This window comes from Strongylocentrotus purpuratus, unplaced genomic scaffold, assembly GCF_000002235.5.
Source record: "Strongylocentrotus purpuratus isolate Spur 01 unplaced genomic scaffold, Spur_5.0 spur5_scaffold_3, whole genome shotgun sequence".
NCBI classification, from domain to species: domain Eukaryota; kingdom Metazoa; phylum Echinodermata; class Echinoidea; order Camarodonta; family Strongylocentrotidae; genus Strongylocentrotus; species Strongylocentrotus purpuratus.
The window spans coordinates 35,265,481-35,290,048 of record NW_022145609.1 but is presented as its reverse complement, the minus strand read 5'-3'; the positions used below and the strand labels follow the sequence as shown (position 1 = coordinate 35,290,048).

Here is a 24,568-nt window from a genome sequence, read left to right as displayed (position 1 = left end):
GACAATGATTATATGATGATGTTCAGGACAAATATTAAGGTGCTAGAATTTTGTACCTGTGCCTCCTAAAATAAAGTATGTGATTTCAATGCCTTTAAAGATTAGAATTATCTCATAATTGTTGATAATTTTTGTTCTTGTTTAATTTCCCTGTATAATTTAAACCAGAGCTCGGATAATACCACCAAAATAGCATGGTGTTCTTTTTGTCAATACTTCCACAAATTCCCTAGGTACCTTTGATTTGGTCTACTGTGCAAATGAAATATAATGTAGTACAGGATATTGTTCTCAATTTACCAAATGGATATTTGCCTTTATTTAAACTTTCAGGCTTACTGTGATTTGAACTGGAGGTTATAACAGAAATAGAAACACATTGTAAAGTTTGCCACCATTCATAATTGTTGGACCAACATATAATTCATGTTACCCAAAATAGTATTGTAGTTTCGTCTGGGTCATAACTCAATACCATACATGTGCATTCAGTTAACATTAGGTCACAAGATAGTATAATGTAGGTCATAAAATGTTGATCTTTGCTCTTCTGACTGTTTACTCCCCCAAATAGGCAACTGATGATGCTTATTGCAGGTGGTTTTGGTTTGTTTTGAAAGCAAATGTGCACTGCGATTCTATTTTTAAACATGACAGTCAGTACTAAATTTAACATGACTCACAAGAGTGTCGTTAAATTAGTGTACATTGTGATGAACAAGGTACATATTTAGGGTTATTTTATCTGACACTCTTGTATATTTGTCAAAATTTGCTGAAAGACATCCATAATTCATAAGAGATGCATTGGAATAGCCATGTTAAATACTGGTATGTCATATGTGTCATCTAACTAGAGATTTTCATTTGAAGACTGGCAATAACATCACATGACTTACTTCAATGTGAATTAAAATCATGCACCATATTCGATTCATTATTCATACGCAGAGCCAAACATAATACATCATATCTCATTTACCCCTGTCAGAATTCATCCAAATGACACTATCAGGAGACCCATAATAAATCATACTAAAGAATCTCTGTGTGATAAATGATCATTGAATAAACTGAGTATCCCTTGGAACATATCTCTTTAAGGGACAGAAGGCTGTTTACTCTTTTAAAGTATTCAAGTTAACACTCTTTGGCTCCAAGTAGACAGACAGATAATATGCTTGCCCCCCCCCTTCTGAAAACAAATCAATAACCATGTATGTATATATTTATATGTTTAAAACCATTTAGTATACTTCAGTAACATTTGAAGTCTTGTCATCAAACTACTTCTGTCTCCATAGCTGTCATCTCAGATTCACAACTCCAAACAAACATTATCCCTCCTGCCTTACAACACCAACATACCCCCATGGCTTGTATATATTCCCATGTCATGTAAAATGACCTTTTTGCAGTCAGCATAGGCTCAGATCAAGGCTGAGACACATACATGTATGTAGGAGTTCTTATTAGGGCGCGTTCATGCTTGATTTTGACGGCCAGAATCAGGCATCTGTTACGCATTTAGTTTAAAACATGATTGCGTTCATGCTCACTTTTGTAGAATCACCGAAAAACGGCGATCACGATCGCCGATCGTAAACTCACAAAAAGATGCGTTTACAATTTGTAAACGCGTTTAAATGGGGTCAACGCACTGACCTCTAGTGGGTCTACGTAGCATGCGCACACAGGTTTGCGAATCCAGCTGAAGGCCACCCAAGGAGAATTGCCTGGAGAAGTGAGCATGAACAGTGCACCGTGGAACTGCGATTACGATGAGCGTTACAAATCGCTTATTCTGCCTTCAAAATCAAGCATGAACGCGCCCTTAGTCTACAAGTTGTGCAGTTTGTAGCATTTAGTTCAGTCTGAAGGGCGTAGCCATAGGTTTGCACATACAGTAATCAGTTATCTCAGTTACACCTGTAGTCTGTTGAGAGCCAGAAGGGCATTAACTCCTCAGGTATTTGTAAAAGTAAGTGAACAAGCACGCTTTTCCCCATTCATATGTTTGATTTATTTGGTATAAATTATCAACATTGTGGCCCGAATTCACAAAGGAGGTTTGTCGGTTTGTCAACAAACCTCCTTTTGTTTCGACAATCCTCCTTTTGTTTTTTACAAACCAGGTTTGTAAAAAACGCGTCAAAAACTCGTCATATGACGTACATAAACCTCGGTTTGTCGACAAACCTCCTACGTGAATTCGGGCCGTAAAGTTCAAGAACTTGTGAACATTGGCCACATGCTGGATATGAGGCTAGAGGCCAGTCAGTGACCTCATGCATGGCATGATTTGTTGGTATGTTGCTTAGTAACCATAAGTGTGTGACATTGGAGTTTCATACGTCCTGATGTATTCCATCACAGAAAAACAACACCTGCAGCATATGTATTCTGGGATTCGTTGCCGGCACAAACATTTCTTATGCCTCCATCCACCAAAGGGGGTATGAGACATGTTTTCTGGTTGTCCATGTAAAACTGTACTGAAAATTACCTCATGAATTTGAATAAACAACATAAAATTTTAACCCTTCCTCAGAGTCTCAGCCCCATATCTTGACATTACTATTCAATTTAATACCATGTTATTTTGAGCATGTTCAAAACTCAATAAACATTGCCCAATTCTAGAGATAATCACTTTTGATTATCTTTTACCTGTCAAATGAACAGTAGGATTTCTATTTTTAGATTAACTTTCATGCATTGTTGCATTCATGAATACTGATAATTCATGTGTAATTACACTCTTTCAGTTGTTATAGCTTCTCTATTCATTTAGCTAGGCATTAAGTATATCTGTAAAGCGCTTTAGAGATATAGAGATATTGTATTAAGTGCTATATAAAAGCAGAATATTATTATTATTAAAGTCAACTCTTATGCAAATACTAATCTTGATTTAAACCAAGGCAATGATAGCATTAAATGTATAGCATTGTACCGATTTTGAATCACACTAAAATACAATATGTTTGCAGCATTGTGAGCATATTTTCTGAAGTCAAGCATTTTCTTGTAGCATTGAATCAAGAAATATATACGGCATAGTAAACGTCAGTGTACATGAATTGTGCTTGTTATATTATGCCCTGGAGTAATTATGTTGAGGTTTGTGAAACTTTAACAGTTAGGCCTTAATGTATGATTATTGCTACATGTATGTATCAAAATGGTGGATTCTAAAGAGAAAAGCACTAAATCTGATGAACCATACCCCACAGCAAACATCAATCGCCTCAAATGTATTTCATTGATTCATTATACATTACGTTACATTGTCACTGAGAAATATATAAGCGTGAAAAGCATACAATATGTTGTTTGAACAAATTTTCTCTGGCTGTATGGATTTTGAAGTATTTTCGCCTGTTTCTTGAACTTTCTTCCGTCAACGAAAGAAAAAGGAAGAAGGAAAAAGAGAAAGGATTGTGACCCGCTGCAGTCATTCAAACCATAAAGCTACTGTTTCTTGTCGATTTCACAGACTGTGACCTATCGATCAGCTCACTCTATGCTTGTGCATTTTGAAGTTGTATCTTTCTCCCGCCTCTCTCCTGCTCTCCCTTCCCTTCCCTTGTTTTTCTCTCTCTCTCTCTCCTCTTATCCACTTCTTTATTGATCACTGTTGCTATGCATTTGCATTTTGAAGTTGTCTTCTCTACCTTCCTCTCATTTTCCCTCTCACTCTAACCATGGACCTACATGTAGTACTACACATCTGTAGGAGGTCCATACCCTTTCTCTCTTTCTCTCTCTCTCTCTCTTTCTCTTTTTGATAAGGCCCCCTTCACCACAGTAGTTTGATTGTACGTGTCCTGGAATAATTTAGCAAGTGAGTATGTGTGTACCTGCATGACTGAGAGGAATTTAAGGGGAGAGTTACTTGTACAAAAATAGGAGTTATGCATTCAAGGAAGGCTCCGGGCAGAAATATGTGAAGTATAGGAATCTCACATCTAGAAAATATATTGATTTCATTTGGGTTTTTTTTCTCGCATCGACTGATCCTAGTGTTTCAGTTGCAAGAGATTTCCACCATCAGATACTCTGTCACAAAGTAAAAGGATCTATATACATATACACTCTCCTATTTCAACATAGGAAAATGTGTAGTGAACCATGCACAGCCTGTGAAAGCAGCTGTCAGAAAGCCTTGCGATAATTTTAGTTTCTTGACTTGAGAACATCCATTAACTGTTTAAAACTGACAATTAATAATAATAATAATAATAATAGTGGCTACTTGTATAGCGCACAGGTCCACCTTACGGTGTCGTATGAAAATAAATATGATCATTCTCATTTAATCAAACATGTCATCCTTGCAATTGAATAGCCATTATGTAACATGAAAAATACAGTAAAGGAGTGCCATGTTGGGAAGGGAGGGTGTAAGATACTTATTACTGTCTTTTATCTTTTTGAAGTTAATTGACTGCTAATAGAGTTTTCAGAAGAGCAAAACTCTTTTAACTCTCACTTAACTAGTATACCGGTAGTGCTCACACGTCACAAGCGTGTATTAAAGCCTATGCGCGACACACCTCCTGCCAACTGGTATATATATATATATATATATATATATATATATATATATATGACCTTTCAGAATAACGATTTGCTAACTGAGCACTAATTGAGCGCTAAGTGAGCTTTCAGAATACCGTCCCAGGTATTTAAAATTTTCTGTTCATCTTTGGCTTTGCCTTTTGGGCCATTCGAGTGAACACATTTTTCATTTTATACACCTGATTACAATCCTGGATCTCTTCCTGTTTAGTGACCATCTCAATGAAAAGAATTTTGATTGAATGCCTTTCATAGGCTTGACTCCACGTGAATACAAAGTTGTAGATGAACTATATCCCAATGGTATGATCATGGACCTAAAGGAGTCCATGGCATGATCAATCACACAAAGCTTCCTTGTAAATAGTGACAAACGTTAAGAAAAGATTGCCTGCCATTTCACGATTGCTGGAAGTAAGGTATGAAGAAGATGGTATTTTTGTGGAGGTCAGAAAACTAATATTTCTTTGTATTTCATGGCCAGGTTTATGTTTATGAGGTTAAAGTATTAGGTTTGTTTTCTTTGGACCCCCTTGGCAGTTTTGTGTCCTCATTTGTGTATTGTTTCTTGACTGTTTTATATATTGTGTTACCTTGGCGAAATTATATGACCTGACTGGAGTAGAGTGAATGACCAACCTTTGACCCACTCTCTTTCCTCTCTAGCTGTCAGCAAATGTCAAAATGCATCTGGAAAAAAAGGATTCAAAGTTACATATTTGGTATCACATAAATACTCAAAATCTTTACTCTACATATTGTTATGCATTAAAAGGGAGAACAATTTTTTTTTCCAATTCTAAATTCCACATGGGGATTATTTCATTGTGTAATACTCGCTGTGCAATATTTAGTGAACTGAGACTGGTCAAGAATATTGAGGGATAAAATTCAAATTTCTTGGTCTAGCAGGGATTGATCCTGCAAAGTTTATCTGCAGAGACATCTTTTCTATGCCAAACCACATCTTCAGATTTCAATCTTGTTTTATTTCATCCTCCAGGCTTACTGGTCCATAATTCATACTTGTATTTTTTCTCTCCATCAGTTGCGAAAAGTGAAGTAAATTGCAAGTTGAATCTCTTTATGCCCCCAAGAAAAAGATATGAAATTACCTTTCAATATGGACTTAGACTGCAAAGGTCAAAGTGAACAATCTTTAGGCAGACAAAGTGCTATTTTGGGATGGAAAAACCAACAATAATTTTTTTCTTTGAAATTGTCTCTCACAGAGGGCAGGCTATCTCCCTAAGGGGTTCGTGCATACTTTCTGTCACAGTCGATCATGAGTTGGTGTTAATACCTTCACGCTAGATAGCAAATTATGATATATATATATATATATATATATACTATTTTTCTCTCTAATGTTTTCCTTTTAGTATAGTTGCTGTCACGATACCATTGATATACAGCCCACCTAAACAATAAATGCCAAACCACATTCTGATTTCTGAATAGTTTTCTTACTTACATGTATGAACACAGTAGGGACTCTTTTCATAGTTTATGTAAGGATAAAAGGCAACGAATTGGTGATGGTTGTCAAAATGACTGGCATGAACATAATTATGTTCTATATGTGAATGCATGAATGATGCTACACAACAAGACAATACAAATCAAGATATTTGTTAAGAAATAATAACTTGTGTATGATTTTGCAACCCAAAACCATCAACAAACTGAATGAACAATACTAAAGAAAGAATAAACTACTCGTTTCAGAAGTAATAAAGACTTGCATTTGAATTGCATCATAAGACGTGAGAAGTTAGGATTAAGAGGTTTTATGTGTATTGGGTACTTTTTGAAAAATAGGAAGGAGGCCCTTTTTTTTTCTTCTTTTGTTCCCTTCAAAATGGCCGCTTAAAATGGCCGCTCGGTACATTTTCCCTGACAGTCAGGCTATTTTTTGAAGATGGCCGCCAGCATTTAAAAAAAAAATAATTAATCAGAAATAGATCCATTTTAGCAGTGTTTTTCATTTTTTTTTCTTTATTAATTATTTAAAAAAAAGAAAAAAGAAAGGAGGCGACCCCCAAAAAGGAAGCGGACGGGGACCCTAAACATGTATATTATTTTGAATGGCCTTATGGATTTCCATAGAGAGCCTCAGTGCGATGCTTCCCAGTGGAAAGGGCATGATATAAATCTTAATCACACATTTATGCGAGGGAATCAAATAAAAGCCATTAAGCAGCTCAATGCACCCCCATGCACTTCCTTAGCTAGCCTGAAAATGTAATAACCGAGATGATATTCGTTTGGTCCGCGCTATCTCTCAGGATATATATAGTCTGCTTTCCAAATATTGACCAACTTTGATACAATAATAGAGTGTGAGTACAAGGTCGAGATAAATCTATAAAGATATGCTGCCATGGGATGGATGAACTACTGAGATAAATAAACATGTTCTTGTGATAAGGAGATGGAGCTCGTTTAAAGGCACTGTCTTCTGTATATATGTAGCCCTTGTACTGACAAAATATACATATTCAAAGTCATAATCTTACAAATTTGATGTAACATGCTTCAAAGTACAAATAAATAATGAGCATATATTTTTCATTTCAGATAAACAGTGTTGATTATAAGTAAGGAGATCAAGCTAGTGTGAAGGTACTTATTTACTATTAGCGTATTTGCTTGTGCATAGACCTGGTACTTCAAAATCATAAAAATAAGTTTCCTTCAGTAAGAATCTTAAGAGTAAGAGAAGTTGAGTAGAGGTATGAAATAATTGTTTGCAACATAGTTACTCATTAATACAATGATAGGCATCATCTTTACTTTAAATCAATTTTTCTCAGTATTTCTAAAAGCTTTTAGGACTGTCGATCACAAGGTCCGCGCTTCGAGTCAAGCCACGGCACTAACGTCCTTTGGCAAGACATTGATCTACATTTGCCACACTCAACCCTGGTGATGTAAATGGGTACCTGCCAGGAATTAATTGCTTGAAACGCTAGAGTGCCGTAATTGTAGCCGTGCTAAAGCCAGGGTGATAATCAGGAGCGTACTATATTAATATGTCCACACAGAGAACATGTCATAATCTTTAAAAGCAATAAAGATACACATCTACAGATAATTTTGCACGCATTTCTTTGAAACCAAACCACACGTACATGTAAATGATAAAAAACATTTGTCTGAGTCAACATTGTGTATTTGCATTATAAAGTACACATTCTCTGTTACAACTGTGTGAGAGTTAAATATTGTCTTTTAAGAAACATCAGTATTGTCAAAAAGTGTCTTTTAGAAACATGTGATGATACGTTCTAAATATATCCAAAAGCCGATCTACCCTGAATCTATTTGTCAAGAACAGCTCGGTGGCTCGTACCGCATAGCAACAAATATATCCCAAGTCTCTAATGAGCGCCTTACAAACTGAGTGAGAAAAGAATATTTGCCCAAATATCTCCTTACTTCAAAACCAACCCTGATACCACTAGAATTTGAAACTGATCCAAAGGCATTATGCAAAGAATGAAAAATGGAATTCTTGCCAAGACCAAGAAACATTTTCCTTCCTATTTCTCCACTTTGATACGTCAAGCTAAGAACATGCCTTATGCCTCATACAAATACAAATTCACATCAGCCCGTGTTTACTTGTGGTAACAGTATCATGGCCTGCAGCCCTTTCAATGGTGGTACATTGTATAGAGCCCGCTTATAAGTTCATTTCTGTCACAGCATGTCTTGTTGAAACCGTTATTAGTATCGCTCATTATTATATCAGCCCTAGCTCCCAAGGTCACTTGTTGTGTTGATGTTTGGACTTGATGTATAACAAATCCTTTATCGGGCACGAAAGATATCATTCACTTTTTAATTTCCTGTACCAGTACTTTTGTCATAAGTCAAAGTCAGTTGACTTACATTTTTTTTCCAATGCCATTGTGTATATATAATTTGGGAGTACTCTAACAGTGAAAAGTTACATTTCGAGACCAAATCATGGGCTGGAATATACAAACATTCTAGACTATTTTAATGTGATTGTAAGAATGTGTTCAGTACATGTTATCTGTCAATAACAAAAATTACCCAAAACTATAAATGTTGGAATTTTAGGTAGGTACAGTGTACTAAGTTTAATTTTCTTTCTCCTTTGCATGTTATGACTGCCAAGGAGTAAATTAAGAGGATATTCAAGAGTTTGAGAGGAAGAGAAAAAAAGAGTAATATAGAAGAGCTAGAGAGAGAAAGAGAGAGAGAGAGAGAGAGCGAGAGAGAGAGAGAGAGAGAGAATGAGAGAGGGAGAATGAGAGAGGGAGAGAATTAGATGTAGAGATATGGGGAATGAAAGAGAGAGGGATATGGGGAGATGGAAAGAGCAAGTAATATGAGGAGGGAGGGAGAGAGAGAAAGGGGAGAAAGAGAGCAAGGTGAAAAATGATGAATAACTTACAAGTAACACAGTAGAAGAATTTGTAAGAGGCATGCTGTCTCTCCCAAGGCTAAGGCAAAGCTGTCAAGTGTATAAGGGGCTGATGGAACGCTTTCTTTAATCCTGCTAAAATGTTTGCCTGGCTGCGTCGGCGCATATCCGATCTGCATCATTTAGGATATTGCAATGAGGCTCTTAAAACCTTTCCAAGAGGACGGAAGGCAGGTATTAGCAAGTAACAACATCTCTTGGATAGGCTCACAGAAAGTGAGTGCAAATACATCCTCTTCTTGAAAAGTAGTTTTTCTTTCTCGACCCTTGACCTTCGTAGTCAAGGGTAGAATGGTAAAAAGGCCAAAGGGTCAGGTGATTTTGTTTTCTACTTCTATACATTGTAGAAACAGTTTTTATCTCTTTCACTTTGTGTCTTTTAACTTAAAGGGATTGTTTAACAATATTAAATCTGAGATACACGGCCCTACGTGTTATCAGTGTCTGTGATAGGGTGTAATATTGAAGCCAAAAAAAAATTACGCTTCAAAATAATCAAGAAGTGCCTCAAAAAAGTAAAAATCTTTGAGTGACCGGTTTTACCATACTCCTTTTCTTCAATAGACTGTAGTGTTATGAAAACCGTTTGGCAAACAGTTTTCAAAATTTGTAACTTCCAATCATAAATATCTTGATAATCGGACAGGCGATCAGCTTTTAAAAGTCATGGGGTTCCTGACTGACCTAAAGGTTTATAAATATCAGTGCAGCATGAGCTAAATCCAGAATCTGAGACAAAGTTACAGGATCCCTTGAAGCTTAGAGTTGGAAAAAAAGGAATTAATCTCATGAAAATGCTTGCTGATGTTACATTGAAAGTATCCCTAAAGAGTGATTCCCACCTCACATTTACATTAAACATCAGTTTCCTTTTTTCAAATTCTGAAATGTTCTAACATGTATCAATGAATTTTTCCCTGGACAAATGAGGTACAAATACTAAACCTCAAAACAGTGTGGCCTAGAGCTTTAAAAAAATATTTTGAAGCACTAAATTAAATAGTCCTTGAGGTGTATAGTTCTTTCCAGTATTTACATCTGTAATTAAACAGTAAGGGTATTAACATAACATTAGCATTACATCCTCTTTGCAATCAAGCCAATGACTTTGTACTTTTTTCTTCACTTGCAATCTGTAAATAGCTGTTGCATGTGCTTACCTAATGCACTTGGAGAAAATACACAATGTTGTCAGTCCATTGCAGCAATTGTTTATATCTCCTTGTCAAAGTTGACAAGCTAGCCTAGGTTAGAATGCTCCTCCTCTGATCATATTGAAAGTGCACAGGCTAAGTGCTTTTAGGCATCAATAATATCATCAGCTGAATAACAGCAGAGAGGTCGTTCTGTTAACTGAGTATGTTGACTTACCACCTTCTGCATCTGAAACTGACAGACTTCATCTCATGGTGGGGGGGGGGGGGGTGGGTGTATGCTAATTGCTTTTAGACATGAACAACATCTCCCTCTGAATCCCTAGCAAAGTGGTTGTTCTGTTTACAGATTATGTTGATATAACGCCTCCTGCCTCTCACTCAGGAGAGTAGCTGCAGTCAGGACAAAGTGAACTTCTTGTTTACTAAGTGTGTTGACATAGCACCTTCTGCCTCTAAACTGCCAAAAGTTGATGATAAGGCCTGGATGAACGATGCTAATTGTTTATACGGTCTATTGACTTATTGCCTCCCTACGCTAACATGACAGGGTACATGCCATGCTTGGATTAAGCTGGAGAAGAGAAGGGGAGTGTACTATTTAACTTAGCACCTTCCTACCAAAAGATGATGTTGATTTCTACACCAACCAAATTCCAAATATCATCTCTGGATCAATCTCTGGAACTCACCTTAACCCTAACCCTAGAGTGAACTCAAAACCCTGTTGCAACCCTAACCTTAACTTTATATTTACCCAAAATAAAGCCTGAGTTGTTGCCGGAGCATGAATTTGTCAGAGCATGCTATTATACCTAATACCTACATTGTAGTTTAGTGTTATGGATGTAAGTGGAAGGCTGTGGTTATTTAGACATCAAGTTACACTAACATGTCAAACGTTTTGGGAAATTGCAATCTTAGGAAGATGTGAAAGTAGTCTGTAAGAAGGGAACGCTCTCTCTCCCTCTCTCCCTCTCTTTCTCTATCGCTCTCTCTCCCTCTCTCTCTCTCTATCGCTCTCTCTCTCTCTCATTCTCTCTCTCTCTTTCTTTCTCTCTCTCTCTGTGTCTCTCTCTATCTCTTTCTTTCTCTCTCTCTCTCTCTCTCTCTCCCTCTCTTTCTCTATTGCTCTCTCTCTCTTTCTTTCTCTCTCTCTCTCTCTCTCTTTCTCTCTCTTTCTCTATCGCTCTCTCTCTCTCTATCTCTTTCTCCCTCTCTCTCTCCCTCTCTCCCTCTCTTTCTCTATCGCTCTCTCCCTCTCTCTCTCTCCCTCTCTCCCTCTCTTTCTCATTCTCTCTCTCTCTCTCATTCTCTCTCTCTCTTTCTTTCTCTCTCTCTCTCTTTCTCTCTCTCTCTCTCTGTCTCTCTCTCCCTCTCTTTCTCTCTCTCCCTCTCTTTCTCTCTCTCTCTCTCTCTTTCTTTTCTCTCTCTCTCTGTCTCTTTCTGTCTGTATCTCTGTCCGCTTCATTTTATCTTACATACCCCCCCCCCCCCCCTCTCTCTCTCTCTTTCAGTCTGTACCTCTGACCCTGTATCTGTTTCCCTTATTCTTTGTCTCGATCTGTCTCTTATGGACACATTACTTTTCCATCTCTACTTGTTAAAACCAAACAGGTATCTCGACTATAAAGCTTCACTTACGAGAATTCTTCCACAATCATTGTTTTGTACATAACCTTAGGTCTCTAAAAAAAATATCAGTCATTACATGTATACTGTAATGTAACTGTATTGTACTATGTACACTGTACCTTACACGATTGCCCATATACTGATTCTAAAAACAAAAGTCAAATTTAATCTAAACACCAAGTACTAAATAGTTGGTTAGTAATGCATCATTGATCATATCACATTTATGAAATGTTATATATTATGGGAATTAATTAATATATCTTCTTCTTAGAGTAGAATAATGGGTTAAATATCTACATCTTGCGGTAATTTGTTCTCTTTTTTTTTTTTTTATAGAAACACATCATTAGTGCCAAACCTGAGTTAATTAATTTCGTATTACACACAAATCTCCTGCTTCAGGTCAGGATTGTCATGTTCGTCACTTGGCCCCAAATAAAAATAGAGCTGTCACTTCAGTCTGTCCGTGGAATTGAGATGACATCTTCATGTAATTCTCAGCAACTTGTATTTGATTAGGAATGGTCCACTCACAGCTAGTCTTTATTTGCAGACCCTCTTCTATCTTGGGTGAAGATTCACATTTAGAAGTTAACATAGCTATTACATGTTGGTAGTCTTCTTACTTCAGACTCATTGTCCCGAATTCACAAAGGAGGTTTGTCGACAAACCTCTTTTTTTTAGACAAACCTCCTTTTGTTTCGACAAACCAGGTTTGTAAAAAATGCGTCAAAAACGCGTCATATGACGTACATAAACCTTAGTTTGTCGACAAACCTCCTTTGTGAATTCGGGCCATTAAATGTACTATGTCCCATTTGCAGGCCAAAAAAATGAAAAAGTTAAATTCCAACTGCATTTGAAAGATAATTATAATTTAGAACTTCCCTAAAAAAGGTGGGGCTTGAAAATGTCTTCAAGTGGGAAAATAACAACTATTAGTTGTCAAATCGACTTTAGGGCTATAGAGCCCAAAAGTAATAGTCTTGATTTTCAGACAATTGTACCGAATGGTCATACGTTTTATGCTGCGCAAAGATTCAATCAGTTTAATCTTGGCCATCACAAGAAGTGGGTTATTGATGTAGACAAATGCTCATGTATCCTTTACAACTCTTTTCATGTATGTTATTACCAAAGAAGGAAAAAAGCCAGTCAATCACTCAATAGTGTCTGACAGTGAAATCTAGCAAGTAAACAGGTTTCCTTGCATAATTTGAATATGAGGACACTGCTAACGTTTAAATTTCACAGATAGGACATACATGACATATACATAATTCCTGCAAAGTTCTACAGAATTTGAGGTTGGCTGCAAAAGGGACATAGTACCTTTAAGAGGGAAAACAAAATACTCTCAGCAATTTTTATTTTCTTAGCACTGTCTGATAGAAAAGGAAAACGGGTCTCATAGTAAAGACAATGTGTAATGTATCCTGTAGCATTGCACTGAACATTGATGAAATGAAATTTTGGATATAAATTTCAGAGACACCATGAACTATAATTATACAAGTTTCTTCTCTCATCAATCTCTGAATCTATTTATATGCAAATGATGAATGCGCATGATTGAGTGATCTATCTGAGGATGTGTACAATCTAGCGTACAAAACCATTATGCTGAGTATGATAGACCCCTGTTACAGTGAGCAAAAGGCCTGGCCTAGCACTGTAAACGCACAAAAGGCCAAATGCGAGGCCAAACTGGCCGCGCATTTGGCCCTGCTCTGGAGGTAGTATCGGCCATGGCCTGGCCCGGCCTTTTCTCACTGTAAACGCATGCAGGGCCAGGCTGTGGCCCAACTGTTACCCCGGAAGTGAAAGTTCGCCGTGTATAGGAAATTGGGGAAAAGATTCACTGCAAATCGCGCGCGACCGGATCTGCACTGTGACCCCTGGCGGGCCCCCCAAATAATTGTATGTTTACATGCAGAGCGCCACTCTGACAAAATATTGAAAGGTTACAATTTAGGCCGCGGCCTGGCCTAGCACTGTAAACGCACAACATTGTAGATGGGTATTTCCATTTAGTAGGGTACCAAACTGTGACATGGGACCTAAATTTTCAAAATGTTTAAATCTTATGAAAAATGTCATATTCAATTGTCAAAACATCCACACTTTCAGAAAAAAGTGGTCATTTAATCCCTTTGTCCCATGACTTGATGTTAATATCAACCGAAACAGAACTTCACAAGGCATGTTTCACGTGTAAAGTGGGAAAAAGGGACACCAAAGTAAAAGTGTCTTGGTGCTCTATCAGTGACTTGTTATTAGTATCATGGAGTCTTTTTGCCAGGTTAATACTTTGTTGTAAGCACTTTATTCATGAAACAAATGCCAATGTCTATTCATTTGATGCAAATAAATGGCACCAATACACATTTTGGGCATTTTAAACAAAAAATGCAAATTTGGGGTATTTTCGGCTATGTTGAACAAATATATGATAGAAAAGCATAGAGATCCATCATTCATTGGAAAAAGCTCTTTAAATTGCAGTTTGGGAAATGTTATAACACCTTATTAAGTTTCATCTTCAAGTTCACATGCAAATTCCCACACATTAATTTCAAATATCATGTTTCACGTGTAAATGGGACACCAAAAATGTTGGTGTCCCCTTTACACACGAAACAAAGTCTTTGTGGAGCGATTTTGTAATCAATGCATGTATTTCTGTGAAAGAAAACTTTGAATTTGGATTGAATTTAACTTCCAAATTCCAATCAAATTAAAATTTAGTTGTATAAATAGCTTCATAGTACTTGAAGCTAGTTTTTTTCGGTCATGTGACAGTCCACGAAAAACTATACAAAAGTGTATAAAAGCATAATTGAAGAGTTGGCCGACTCCAGTAACTCCATAATCATACAGACACAAATTTTGCTGCTTCTATTCAAATCACATCATCTGTGTTAATACCCTTTATCATTCCACAATCATCAGATTAATTGTACATTTCCAAATTATCATAATTGTTGACATGTTTCACGTGTAAAAGGGACACCAAATTTCAGCAACCATGTGGTCATTTCCAAATAATCGTTATGCATTTTGTTTTTCTTTTCATGAAGTTCCATGCAACATTTAATAATACATGTAACAATGTCAGCCTTTGTATTGTGTCACCCAAAGTTAAGAGACCATATTGTTTTGGATTATTTACACAGGTTATTATGCTGATGTCATCTCTCAACCTCAAGTGCCACGGAGTGTTAAATGAGTCAAGTTCGCAATAAAGACTCACAAAACGCAGTTTTATTTAGTGTTGATTTATTTCAATGTTGACTTCAGTTCTCCATCTTCATGTTTTAATTAACATTATGTTAAATGTTTAGAGACCTCATCATTCATTGGAGGGGCGCCATCAACTAACTTTATAGCAACAACAATCATTAAAAAAAAGTTTTATATTGAGAATATAACGTTCATACTAACATTAACCTTTTCAGTTGATCATAATTCTTGTTCCTGTTCAGACAGAAATTTGTATCTCGCAGCTGATAAAAGCATTTGTTTATTGTTGACTTTAATTTTCCATCTTCAATTCTTCCTGTTTAATTATTACATTATGGTGTTTATTGACGTCATCATTGATTGGAGGGACGCCATCAGCCAAGTGAGCCAACTTTGCAACAACAATCATTACAAAAAAGTTTTATATTGAGAATATAACGTTCATACTAATAACCTTTTCAATTGATCATATTTCTTGTTCCTGTTTAGACTGAAATTTGTATCTCGCAGCTGATGTAAGCATTTGCTTTTCTGTGATCAGTCGCAGAAGGTCCCTGATACAAACAGTCTCATAACCATTCATGCAATGCAGGAATCAATAGGAATCTTGAAAACAATTGTTCACCCTTCAAAAGAAAAAGGATGATAATTGATGGGCAAATTTAGGTAAACCTCCACTTTAGTTTTTTGTTCAAGTTCCTACTGATTTCTGTATAAAGGGATTGAATCTAGCACAGTGATTTTTTAAACAAACAATATAATTTATGCAAACTTAAAATTTTGACAGCCCACGTACAGCAGGGCAAAAAGTTGACGATCAACATTACTAAATTGAAACTAGTTTTAAAATACTTAAAGGAACTCGTTCAATTTTGATACCCTGTGCTAGTCCTGTGGATTTGTTGCTTAAAGGTGTGTGACCCGATATTTTTCTCATTACCCACGCAAAATGTTAACCCTGGCCCCTGAGAGATGTTCCCTTTTGAAGATATTGGCAATAAAGTAGTAAATTACCCCCCCCCCCCCCTCCCAACCACACTGTAAGTTTGTGTTCTGTTTGATGGGGAAAATTTAAGGAACCTTTTGCTTCTAACATATTAGAACCAGTAGAGTAATTTCACTCAAATTTTAGAAGACTATTTTTATGACGCTCCTTCCTTCATGTGGAATTAGAAAGCATCATGTGGACAATTGGGTCACACACCTAACAATTATTAACATTCAAATGTTTAAGATTCCTTGTGGTAATCCAGCATTTTAGTCATACAATAAAATTATGGGAAAAATGATAAACGGGTCAAGACAGAATTCAGAAGCTTTCTATTTTTACCGATATAGGAAACAGAATTGAGTGATTTTGTTTTATAATTGTTTTATATTTCATCACTTTTTCACATTGATGTGATCCTTTACGTTACTTTATGCTTTTTTATTTCAGGATAAAGTTTGAAAATGAATTCAATCGAGTTCATCATATTGGTGAACTTGTAACAGCTAGCTCTGCCATCAAATACTGGGAGGGGGTCGATCATAACTGTAAAAATATCAGACATAGGATGGGTTGCTTCTGACTCAAATGAAAAGTCGTACAGGTCCCTCTGTCTTTGTTGCATGAATCGAACTTGAATGGGAAGATGATGACACTGTAAAAAGTAAAGAATACAATAACTTGAGTAATTTTTAAAAACATAAAGAAATGGTGAACCATTGATTTTATAATTAAAATCACCATCCTTATAAATATTCAGGGCTGTCAACTTTGGGGAACTGCTTCGAGGGAGATCGTATGCAATTCTTTTTGTTGGGCTCAACGGGGCGGGGTTGTTCAGTAAAAAATAAAAATAAATAAAATAAAAAAAATTAAAAAAATTTGAAGTGCCCACTACCCCCCCCCCCCCCCCCCCCCCCCCCCCGTTGAGTAAAAAAAAAAATGCCCTGAATATTCTGTTAATAAATATACAGAACTCAACATTGAATCGGTGCAGTCTCATGTTAAAATCATCAACTGATGAAATAAAGCCCTTTTCCCCGTGCGATTTGTTTATTTGTTTAAACTTGAAAACGCCAACACAAAATATCATATATGGGACTGGGTGCACGATCGTGACGCATTTTACGATGAGACTTTGATCGCTTTAAAATTCACATTTAACGAGCATTAGGCAATCCAAAATTATCATCTTTTAGATTAAGAACGAAATATACGTATAATTTAACGGAAATATTTCTAAAATGTAAAAGGAATATGTTTCAAACTACCGCAAAGCGATCAGATCAGAGTAACATCGTAAAATAGACACGAAAAAGATGTGCGTCGTGTCGATTTGTTTACGTAGTGATGAATTGGTGTCCTTCACAACGGTTACAGTATTAACAATATTTACGAGTAAAACAATAAATGAAGATGATTATTATTTGTAAAAACGTCTAAACTAGTCATTTTCTTGTTAAAACAGAAAAATGATGTTGCTTACCTTTGAATTCTGATTAGAAAGCCTCTCACAACGTAACATTCGTCCGCAATGTTCACAACGTAAACATGGGCGACACGAAACAATTTTGGTCTAAAAAATAATCGGAGTATCATCGCGGCAAGAACCGCATGGTAGTTTCATGCGATAGCTTCATCAGGGCTCTTTATCAACTGATTTGCTTGTTCATCAAGGCGCAGATCGTGTCGGGAGAACGATCTCAAAATTCACATCGTAAAATTTTGGCGAGACACCAATTTGTGAACTAAGAGAGTAGCAGTAATATTTTGACTCATTTTATTGCGATACCCATGTGATTCATATTTAATTCTAAGACCTTATTTGGCCTGATATTATAGGTATTATTTCTTCTGGTTTGTTGACATTTTATTCGAAAATATTTAAGCTTGAAAAGGTCCGTTTCATACGTAAAACTAGCGACACGAACATTTACGTTGTGAACAAAATTTTGCTTGCACTAAAAAAACATGTTGTCATTACGATCGAAAAACGGGAACCGCACGATGTTTTACTTCAATATCGAAGATACATTTAATCACTAAGTTATTGCTCTCAACTGTTTTCCAAGATCTTTGTAGGATTTTATAGTAACAATACTTTTCATGTACCAAAAATACCACAAAAAAGTTGGAGACACGTCACATGTTTTCATTATTTTTTCTTTATTTATCTATCTTTTTTCTTCTTTTTTTCTTCCGGTGATATACTTTGATCCTTACTTAAAAATATTATGATTAAGAAAAATGTCCACACCACTCTAAATAACCACACGGATGAACTCAAAACAAAAACCACCCACGACACAGCTGGCCCCCAACTAAATGGAATGACCCAGATGCACATACAGCCTCAATGAGAGCCATTAGACCAGTAAATTAACAAAATGGTCTTATTGTAAGGACCATGTAATTTATATCCTGGAACATTGAATATTAATGAAATTAAAATTGGAATATAGAATTGAGAGATACTGTGAAATTTTAGACATGTTCAAGTTTCTTACATCCATTTCCTCATCTATTAATATGCAAGTAGTGAATGCCCATGAGTTTATTATACACATATGATCTCCATGTAATTGCACTTGAGTTGAGGAAGTGTACAATTTACACACATGTAATTATTACTTTGTAATCAGTGCTCATGCTCTTTGTGAGCATAATAGTATATTTAAGAATATATGTTGCTAATGTATTCTAATGTTTACCAGCTAACCTTCCAAAGTTATTCCTTATCTTTGCAGAGTTTTGTTTCAAAAAGTGTGTCTGTTAGGCCAAAAAAAAGACGTATTGCCCTTTGTGACTGACCCAAAAATCTTGAAATCTACGGTCAGCTTTTAAAAAAAGTTTTTTTTCGTTATCGTTTTTTTAGAGAAAAACAATATTACACCATTAAAAACTGAGAAATATCAGCCCAAAGAGGGGGATAAAAAATAGATTTCCGACCAACGGACCCATGTTTTGGCATCTAAAGGGCAATAGAACATCTTTTTTTTAGGCCTTATGTGATGACACAGCATTTGTGGAAAGATGTTTGTATCAATCAACTACTTGAGTTGAGAAGCTAAAGCAATCGCACCCAGGACAAGAGTCATTTTACACACCAAATTCAATTTGCACTTCATTAATGGGTGCCATTAAACGACATCAATACATGGGGGAGGTTACAGAGCTTAACTAGCAAGGGGCATGTACTCACTGGATGATCATTGAGAATGAGATCTTACAAAGCAGGGAGGACAGACATGATGGGTGTGTGTGTGTATAGAACGTTATCAAGCTCTTCGCGCGCATGCACAGTTACTAGACAGAACATAATATTTAAAAGATAATGGTAGTGAGAACTTCCTTTTCTGGAAAGGACTGATTGCTGATCAGTGGTGCATACATGTATTTGTGGTGGTGTATATTTGCCTTAAAAGCCCTATAATTTGATTTAAATGTTCAGTCAATACAAATGAACTTTTGTAATGTAATCTATCTGTGCAGTTGTATAAAGCAACACAAGTTTATATGTAGCTGTATTTTGTGAAAGAAAGCACCCACCATATATTTCATATCAAGTCATAATTTATATTACCCTCTAACAAGATATCTTTCCTCTCTTTGCTTTTCTCTTTCATATTTGCTCCTGGTGGCTACCTTACTTCTGTGCTTTGAATGTCAATAGGTAAGTCTTTTTGGTTTGAATCTTACATTTCATGTTTTGTGAGATCTATTCTCCAGATTTGGCAACATAATTGCAAAGTCTCTGAAACATGAGCCTCAGGCAATTTCAGTAGCCGTGTGAGTCACCTATGGAGATGTTTGAAAATTACAATCTCTAATTCCATGATCCAAACATGATTTCTGAAGGCGATACAATAGAGTTTTGATATTGCCATCAAATTGATTTCTTAGGTATTTGTGATACATGTATTATGTTAATGTTTTGCCAAGATATAGTACTCATATAATATTTTGTATCACTCGGTTAGATAGAAGGAAATACAATAAAAAGTGAAGTGGGATAAGGTAAGAATCAAAAAGAGGAAGAAAGGTGTACATATGAAATGAAAATAAGCTGCATATTAATATGTTTTGATTATGAAATGATATCAGGAAGGGATAGTAAAGATAGAGAGAGAGAGGGGAGAGAGAGAGAGAGAGAGATATAGAGAGTGAGAGAGAGAGAGAGAGAGAGAGAGAGAGGGGGGGGGGGGTGAAAGATTTTATGGGAGAACACTCAAGATTGAAACTACTTAACATCTACCAAAGATTGTCTTTTGACGCACCAATTTGGTCTGTTCTGTCTAAATACATCTAGCGTCACTTCCATCTCTTTTCTCTAATTCTATAAAGAGGTGCAAGGTATTTCGTTTTTTGGCAATTTTGTGTCCCATAACTTACCAAATAACTTGGAGTTCTGAACGTAAATTGACACACACATTGTGTCATTTCACTTCAGCTCTTATATAGCCGTTAGCGTCATACAATGGTCAGATATACTCAAATCTTACATTTAGTCCATAACATATTTGACAAAACATCTAGGACTTGCCGGTAACATGTCCATCTGTCTTCCTTGTACCATCCTCTGTGCTCCATTCTACACGCTATTTCTGCAAAGGTAGTAGTGTTTTAAATTTCAAATGTTCCTTTAGCCTCATGGCAGCAATAACTTCTCTGCTACAACAGTCCCTTTTTTGAAATAAATATTCATTTGATATTAAGTAACTCTGGCATCTGGAGTTGCATGCATGTAGCGTATTACAGATTAATCCCCAATTCATGGGGGGGAGGAGGGGGGGGGGGGGGTATTGCATGAGCACATTAAGCTGTCTGAATTTTCTTCCTCCTCGTAGTGCACCATCATGTTCAGAGCCATTAAGGAAACTTAACCAAGATTAAGACTCTGGAAATAAAAGTCATGTCCTTTATGCTTGGCCTATTTTGTAAGATAATCTGTCTCAACGATTTTGTCGTTTTGCCCTACCGTATCTAGAATCTAGAACATGACTTCAATCAAGCAGAAGATCGACATAAAATGTGCCAGACAATTTTAATAATGTGTGATGTGACTATATCTTATTAAAGACGAAATATAATGATGAAAATTACTATTAAGAGAAATAGTACATTAACTCTTAGCATACTAGGAGGTAATACTTAGAATACTGCAATGTTTACTTGTCAGTTAATATTCGGGACACTTTTAAATAATTTTGAAAATTGCAAAATCTACTAATGTAGGGTTGTGTTTTCAATTGAGAAGTGATTTTTTTAATATTTTTAATTGTGTATCAATAAAATTGAAAAATATGGATGTCATTTTAAGACTTTGTCACTTCAAAGTTTAGAGTCCTATTGGTCACAAAGTAGAGATCGTGAAATACATGTGCAGCCTTTATCTATTTAGAGTCTTATATATTCAGTATAACATATTTTTCTTTTCATTGTGCAGCCTATCTCTCCTTCTTGATAAGATTTACTGCTGACATATCACATTTATAGCAAAAAATAGTAGATTTGGCAAACCAATTCTTGTGATATTTTTCTTTGTACTGCATATATACAACTTTTTTTTTGTGCACAATAGTAACTTATTACTTTGTTAGATATACAGTCAAACCTGCTTTAGTGACCACCTGTATATAAAAACCACCTGTCTACAAAGACCACATTTTTTGTTTCCCTTGAAAATGGTTTCTCATTGAAACATATACTAAAGGAACCTGTACACAAAGACCACCTGCATATAAAGACTACTTTTCTTGACTCCCTTGGGTTGTCTTTATAGACAGGTTTCACTGTACTACATTTTCTTCAAGTATACATGTACATAGTAATACCGCATGTTTCTAATCCCATCTCCTGTTTAAACATTCAACACACATGATACGCTGAATCTAGGTTAATTATGATATATGGTGCCCGGAATCCTGAAAAAATAGATGTGAAAAATGAAACCCGGTCATCTAAACAAGTGGAGTATTTTCCTTGGTATGGTTGCATATAGCATCCAATTCCCCTGATCAATACCAGTATTGAAGTTCCATTGTAGGATAGAATTTCTGAGCTAGAAACTATTGATGTGTTTTAGGAGAAATACATTATAAATTAGGTTATACTATGCCTCAAAAAATGAAGTAAAAGGGCGAGAAGAGCAGAGGTTCTCACTCTTTCTTTCTCTCTCTCTCTTTCTCTCTTTCTTTCTCCTTGTCATCTCTCTGTATGTCACACTTTCTTTCTGTCTCTCCCCCATCTTCTGTCTATCTTTCTCTCCCTGTCTCGTTCTCTTTCTCATTCTGAGTGTCTGCTTTGAATTATTTTTCTCGATCTTCATCCCCCCTGTTACTGTCTCTTTGTCATCTCTATATACAGGTATGTATGTCATTTTCTCTCCATTTTCTCTTCTCTCTCTCTCTCTCTCTCTCTCTGTCTCTGTCTCTTTTCCTTATGTCCCTGTGTCTATGACTGTCTCTATGCCTTTGTATTTGGCTAGTTATCATCTCTCTCTCTCTTTCTCTTTCTCTTTCTCTTTCTCTTTCTCTCTCTCTCTCTCTCTCTCTCTCTTCAGCCCAGCTTGCAAGAGTGAAACTCTTAATCATCATCTGTTCATATCACTCCTATATAATGATAATTAGGCCCATTGATTCATGCATGTTTCTCTTCCTATTTTTCCTGAAGTTTTGGCACTTCTGCCCCTCAACCACCCCGCTACACACTTTTTATAAATGAATTATTACAGTCCACTTTACGTCGAGACTAACCCCCCATCGTTCCTGCTCCCCCCTCTTAAGTGGGCCCTTACCCCCTCTCGGGTGGGCTCTTACCCCCTTTTAGTGATCCAGTTTCTTCAGTGAGTTTCATGAAGTCCAATCACCGTTTTTTGTAGGCCAGACAATCATGACGGCCACTTCGATAACCACTTTGACAAAAATCACGGGACTCGGGATGGACATCAATGACTTCTAACCTGAAAGCACTCACATGGTTCTTTGGAAAGATCTAATCTGCCCATTTAGGTAGGCAAGCTTTCACCACAAAAAAAAGGAAAAATAGCGAGCAACCTTCCTAGGGAAGCATGTCAGAAAACGTCAGTCGTGTCCATTATCAAACTAAATATAGAGGGTGGAAGTTTGAAATTGGAGGGATGGAAGCCTGGAGGAGATATTTGAGAATGAGACAGAGAGAGAGAGAGAGAGAGAGAGAGAGAGAAGTGTAGAGAAGCAAAGAGAAAGACAGTTATAAAGTGGACATGTCCATGGTTGAAATGGAATAAAATCTTAAGCATTTGCAAAGTGGTCATGTTCTTTACAGCGACAAAGGAAACAGTTTTTTAAATAAATAATTCTGTGTTTTGTGATTTAAGACACTTTGCATCTAGAATGATTCCCTAATTTAATTTGGAAAGAGTGATAATCAATGATTTGCTCCGTCGTCCCTTATACTCCGCATGCACAGCATATATTTGTAGTTCTTTACCATGCTTTCACATGATCTAATTTTAGTACTTAAAAGGGAAAAAAAAGGGGGGGGGGGAAGGAAAGAGGTTTTTGAGATGGCAGAGCTGTAGAAGTATGAGAGTTGAGATGCTTGCAAATTAAGAAAGAGAAAGGACTGACAATTATGTCATAGATAGATTATGAATATTGTACACACATACAGTATATGTTTTAGAGGTTTAAGAATTGAGATGATAGCAAAAAATGCAAGGATGTCAAGAAAAATATCCTTGAAAAATGTTGAAATAGCCATAGCACTTGAATAAGCTCAGGAAGGAGTCTTGAATTACAGACACGAGGCTTTCTTGAGAAGAGTACAAATTGTCAGGCTATACATGAAGAGATCAAGAGATGGTCCCCAGACGAATTGATGGATCTCAATTGGAAAAGACATCTAAGCAAACAAGAATAGTCCCTCTTAATAGGCAGCAATCAGACTCACCACTTACCTGTCAAATGCCAGCTTCATGTGCTCGATTGCTCAGCTCTTTCACTGGATTATGCCCCCTTAACAGCACCCCTGCTATTTTCTCAAAGTTTGATCACCAAATCGTGCCAAATTTCCTCTGATTGGGTCAAATATCCCGGCATTTCTTCACGCCGCTTGTATTATGTTATGTATTCGTGGGTATGCTGGCTCGTTTAACGCATGTTTTCGTTACAGTAGTAATGCGGGCAAAGCGAGAATGAGATTAATCTCCCTCTGGAGATAAAGGCATAGCAGCATGGAGAGCAGGTGGAGAGAATTACAGTGTTTCAGGAGACATAAGATCAACATCAGCTTGATGTATTATATATCCAAGAAGATTGGAAAGCAGCTAGGTTTACAAATGATGGCAGTAGTTTAGATATTCAAAATATATTGAACAGTTCCTCTCAAACAAGAATTTACAAATAGGGCCATTTGTTAAACTTATTTTGACACCTTCTCCTTTCCCTCAGTATCGTTAATTCTCTGATTTCTCTTGTTCTCTCTTTTGCTATCTCTTGTAAAATCCATGAATACCTGCA

General features: G+C 36.4%; 1 long non-coding RNA gene across 1 annotated transcript; it reads right to left on the bottom strand.

Moving 5' to 3' along the window:
* Positions 1 to 15,098: 15,098 nt before the first annotated feature.
* Positions 15,099 to 18,405, bottom strand: LOC115928780. Its single transcript, XR_004066215.1, has 2 exons — positions 17,554 to 18,405; positions 15,099 to 16,722 (listed from the first exon to the last, which is right to left on the bottom strand). It is a non-coding gene; the product is annotated as an uncharacterized LOC115928780 (long non-coding RNA).
* Between the last annotated feature and the right edge of the window lie 6,163 nt (positions 18,406 to 24,568).